The following is a 5,692-nucleotide window of genomic DNA, read 5'->3' on the forward strand; positions in this document are numbered from 1 at the left end:
AGACATTTGTAGTATTTATTACATGACAATGATGAGGAGAACATGGGAGACATAGGAATGTTTGTCAGTAACATTGCAAATATAAAGGCCGGCTCTAGCCCTTCATCTCGTGGCAAAACATTTTAGTGGCCCCCCTCTTGATGGTGTTTTAAAGTTAATTTCTTGCAATTCTACACATTTCGCCATGGGGCGGAGAGAAAAAGTAGCCATTTGATAAGAAATGTCATGTCATTAGCGGCCGGGGCCCTAAGCGACCGCTTATGTCTCTTATGTCTGGAACCGGCCCTGCAAATATATGAAAATGAGGAAGGCACTTTGTTTGTGTTATCATCCACCCTGGATGTTTCATAATACTGAGATCATCTGATATAACCCTTACTCCATTTGTGCAATACTGTAGGCTACAGTAAAATGGTCATCTTAGGTGGAGGCCTATGGTGAAATATTTCAACATTGTCAGTTTTTTGCATGAATTATCACACAATTTTAAATAAACTAAATAAAAGAGGACACAAAAAGTAATACATTCACACATATTTAAACATATAAGCAGGTTTTTAAATGTAACAAATCTTCCTATTGTTTTACAGTAACAAAGTACAAGAGGGCCCTCTCGAAATATAATACTTTGGCGCCACCTATTGGTCATTACGCAACTGGAGCTCTCCATCAGGAGCTCTCCATCAGGATATCACACAGGTTGAGGTTCCAGTCAGTGTGCTGGGGATGCTGTCTGGCTGCTTGACAACTCCCCCCCCCCCACCCCTCCTTCTTTGAGAATGGACACTTCCTCCTGGCTCAGATGGGCCAGGAGGAAGAGTCCATTCTCAAAGCAGTAATCTGATGTGCCTCCAGTAGTGCATCTGATGAGGAGTTCTCGATTTCTGAGTGAAAAGCACACCCAAACACAACACATGATACATCTCACACAGGTGTGTGTACAAGTGTGTACTTACCTGTAGTGTCATCCTGGTCATCTTGCAGGTGTTCAGTGTCCTCGCTCTCGTCCATCCCAGCTAAGCCCCAGATGAGCCTCAGGTAGCTGAAGAAGAGGGCCAAACCCATTACTGCTGAAAGCGTTAGGAAGTTGTACAGGAAGTACCTGATGAGGGGGGAGAAGAGTTCATATTTTCATATATATATTTATATATATATATATATATATATATATTTTTTTTTTGTAAATCAAAATGTAAATGATTTAATATGAGGTAAAGCTAACCTTATGCCAGTGAAGTGAGCATGAATGTAGAGCTGTGCTGAGTAGATCTGCACCCTCTGAGACTGGATCTCAATGATGGCTCCTATAGAGGGGGCATACTACAGAGAGAGAGGGATTAGCCCTGTACACACACATACACACACTCATACACACACACACACTCACACACACACACTGGGCGGCCAGAGACTCACAGAATCCTCTCTGTATTGGGAGAAGAGCTCCACCTCTACCAGCTGTCTCTGGTCCGCAGTCTGGAGCAGGCCAGAGCGATACCGCAGCATCGTCTGACAGGAACAGGACACGGAGAAGGGGGGGGCTGCCTTACCTGAGTCAGAGAGGCAGACCAACAAGGTGGTCAATTTACCAACACAGGACAATCAGAGTCCATTATTGGTTACTGTGAGTATTTAAATGTGCAGCTGATTTGTACAGATTCAGAAGATATTGATTAATCCCCATTGCTGGGCAATTTGGTTGCAGCAGTATAAAAAAATCAAACATATACTCAAATCACACCACACCAATACAGATCAAAACAGATTGTTAAAAAGTGCAAAGCAGAGTTAATATGCAAATGTTAGATGCACAAGCCCAACACAATACTTGATACTGCCAACACTTGACAACTCACAGATCGTGCTGAATAGGTCACAGGCTGCCCCTGTCTGGAGTAACAGGAAATCTTGACCATGAACATTCCTGATTGGCTGGCAACTCGGGCATCTCCAGATCCAGGGAGATCTGATAGGGCTGGCTGTATGTCATCGCCTTCAGTGGGAGGGTTCAAATGAGTTCAAACATCATAATGAAAACCTCCCAATTCATTCTGTTGATTGGCAAGACTTTTCTATACGTTACATACGCTAAGGCTAATGAAGGTGGATGGATAAACAGTGTATAAAGGATCACCTGGTTCTTGCCATTCCTCAGGAGAGAGACGTAGGCAGTGGGGAAGGAGCAGTGAAGGGAAGCTGAGGAGTCACAGTCTGTCCTGCAAAAGGAAAGGAAAATAATTGAATTCCAATTGCAAAAGTATGTACTGAGGTGTGGGAGAGAGAGAGAGAGAGAGAGAGAGAGAGAGAGAGAGAGAGAGAGAGAGAGAGAGAGAGAGAGAGAGAGAGAGAGAGAGAGAGAGAGAGAGAGAGAGAGAGAGAGAGAGAGAGAGAGAGAGAGAGAGAGAGAGAGAGAGAGAGAGAGAGAGAGAGAGAGAGAGAGAGAGAGAGAGAGAGAGAGAGAGAGAGAGAGAGAGAGAGAGAGAGAGAGAGAGAGAGAGAGAGAGAGAGAGAGAGAGAGAGAGAGAGAGAGAGAGAGAGAGAGAGAGAGAGAGAGAGAGAGAGAGAGAGAGAGAGAGAGAGAGAGAGAGAGAGAGAGAGAGAGAGAGACAGAGAGACAGACAGACAGACAGACAGACAGACAGACAGACAGACAGACAGACAGACAGACAGACAGACAGACAGACAGACAGACAGACAGACAGACAGACAGACAGACAGACAGACAGACAGACAGACAGACAGACAGACAGACAGACAGACAGACAGACAGACAGACAGACAGATAGATAGATAGATAGATAGATAGATAGATAGATAGATAGATAGATAGATAGAGTGTGTGTGAGATAGAGAGAGAGACAGACAGACAGAGAGAGAGAGAAAGAGAGAGAGACAGAGAGAGCATGTGTGTGAGAGAGAGAGTCTGTATGCGTGAGAGAGTGAGTGTGTGAGACACACTTGCAGTAGTAGTGGACAGGTGAACTGTAGGTGGCTAGGGGCATGTATGAGTAGTAGAAGCTCCCGTAGAGGAAGATGGTGGTCAGTAGCAACAGTCCCAGAGCACACAGTAACAACGCTCCCTGTAACACCATCTTACACGCCTGCAGCGTTACCGTCATAACCGTGTCCTGGAGCCAGAGCAGTGCAGGTCCAACTGGATCACCTGACCCATGATGACCTCCAGTGCCCATAGGTTCACTTCCTGTGTCCATCTCTGGAGTGTGGATGATCTGTTCTGATGCGCGATAGAACTTCTCGGGTCAAGCTATCCTGTCAGGTCCCCATGAGTCTTCCTTTTAGAGTGCTTGATCTATTATATGAACAGGGAGACCTATAGTGCATTCGTAAAGTATTCAGACCCCTTCCCTTTTTCCACATTTTGTTACGTTACAGCCTTATTGTCACGGTTTCGGCCGAGGCTGCTCCTCCTCCTGGTTCGGGCAGGCTTCGGCGGTCGTCGTCCCCGGAGTACTAGCTGCCACCGATCTATGTTTCATGTTCGTTTGGTTTGGTCTTGATGTTGTACACCTGTGTCTAGTTAGTCCTCGTTAGTGTTCTATTTAAGTCTCGTTGTGTGTGTCTGTGTTTGTGTGTGATTGCGCTTCTGTTACGTGTTGGAGTTACTATTTCCCTCCAGTGTTTTGGAGTGGTTACTTTGCACATGTTTGTGCGCCGTTTATTTTGTCGCCTGTGTGCGCCGTTGTTTCGCCTTCGGGCTTATTTTGGTTTTGTGTGTATATTGCACTAAAGCCTTTGGACTGAGCCTCTGCGTCCTGCGCCTGATTCTTACACCACACCCACCTTCAGCACCTTATGACACTTATTCAAAAAAAAATTATCCCTCATCAATCTACACACAATACCCCATTATAAAAAACAGAAATACCTTATTTACATAAGTATTCAGGCCCTTTGCTATGAGACTCGAAATTTAGCTCAGGTGCATCCTGTTTCCATTGATCATCCTTGAGATGTTTCTACAACTTGATTGGAGTCCACCTGTGGTAAATTCAATTGATTGGACATGATTTGGAAAGGCACACACCTGTCTATATAAGGTCCCACAGTTGACAGTGCATGTCAGAGCAAAAACCAAGCCATGAGGATGAAGGAATTGTCCGTAGAGCTCCGAGACAGGATTGGGGAAGGGTACCAAAAAATGTCTGCAGCATTGAAGGTCCCCAAGAACACAGTGGCCTCCATCATTCTTAAATGGAATAAGTTTGGAACCACCAAGACTCTTCCTAGAGCTGGCAGCCCGGCCAAACTGAGAAATCGGGGGAGAAGGGCCTTGGTCAGGGAGGTGACCAAGAACCCGATGGTCACTCTGAAAGAGCTCCAGAGTTCCTCTGTGGAGATGGGAGAACCTTCCAGAAGGACAACCATCTCTGCAGCACTCTACTGTGAGGGACATTTTTATTGTCTGAAGAGATAGCCTTGAATTGTACACAGCATCTCCTCTCACTCTATCTTGTTTAGTGCAGGTGACTGTGACCTCCTCCTCAGACCAATTGTCAGTATGCCCAGAACATTGCTCTGGGGACCAAAGGAGTATCTCAGTTTCAAGGTCCCAGCTTTGAAAGAGGTATCAGTCGTGAGGTATCAGTCGTGAGGTATCAGTCAGTCACATGCAGGAACCAACGTTAATAATGAATAATGAATAATGTAAACCTCTCCGGCCGTGATAATAAAGAGTGATTCATTTAATATTGACTTCAGGTGTCTTATGGTGTTGAATTTCCACCACAATCTTGGCGTCACGAACCCAATCAGTGATTCCACCGGTGGCATCCCAGTGAAGGTCTGCGAGGAAACACTGGTGGCACATTCCGCGTGAAGGCGTGAGGGAAATTCAAGTCTGACCAACGACGATGTGGACCCGCCCAGACCAGACTTTCACTGTGAGCTGCCCAGGGGAAGACACCTGATCCGCGAACCTCTGAGGGACACGTCTACTGAATTTCAGTAAGTCCATTTCAATGAATTTGTATAAAACATAATTAAACAATTAAAATAAAACTAACCATAAAAAGGAAGTAAGGTACCATAGTCTTAAGAATGCTATAGCTAGTCTTAGGAGAAGGCTAGAGTGAGGGCAGAAAAAGCCCCACTGACAATTGTTTGTAGGCATTTATGAGAAGTGTCTACGTGGTCTGAGAACCACTGATAATAGCACAAGGTGTTATTGAGAACGAGGTGTTATTCTATATGTTTAGGAAGTAGCAGCAAGACTATAGAGTCTACAGAGATTATAGAGACTATATAGACTAGAGACTATAGAGAGTATAGACTGAGAGGTTATAGAGACTATAGAGAGTATAGACTGAGAGGTTATAGAGACTATAGAGACTATAGACACTCAGAGACTATAGAGAGTATATGGACTATAAAGAGCACCGTTGAAGATACATACAGTGCCTTCGGAAAGTATTCAGACCCCTTGACTTTTTCCACATTTTGTTATGTTACAGCCTTATTCTAAAATAGATTAAATAAATAAAAATCCTCAGCAAATAAAAAATCCTCAATGCCTGGACAATACCCCATAATGACAAATCAAAACAAGTTAAAAAAAATTAGCGAATTTAGTAAAAATAAAAAACAGAAATACCTTATTTACATCAGTATTCAGACACTTTGCTATGAGACTCGAAATTGAGCTCAGGTGCATCCTGTTTCCATTGATCATCCT

The 5,692-nt window shown here is 44.2% G+C and overlaps 1 pseudogene across 1 annotated transcript; it reads right to left on the minus strand.

Annotated features, from left to right (window-relative positions):
* Positions 1-798: 798 nt before the first annotated feature.
* LOC311105011 (seipin-like) lies at positions 799-3,212 on the minus strand (annotated as a pseudogene). The gene is made up of 7 exons: positions 2,959-3,212; positions 2,135-2,216; positions 1,824-1,993; positions 1,417-1,509; positions 1,223-1,320; positions 957-1,102; positions 799-884 (listed from the first exon to the last, which is right to left on the minus strand). The product of its transcript is annotated as a seipin-like (transcript).
* Positions 3,213-5,692: the final 2,480 nt, after the last annotated feature.

Source organism: Coregonus lavaretus, assembly GCF_964263955.1.
Source record: "Coregonus lavaretus genome assembly, chromosome: 29".
In the NCBI taxonomy this organism is placed as follows: Eukaryota; Metazoa; Chordata; class Actinopteri; order Salmoniformes; family Salmonidae; genus Coregonus; species Coregonus lavaretus.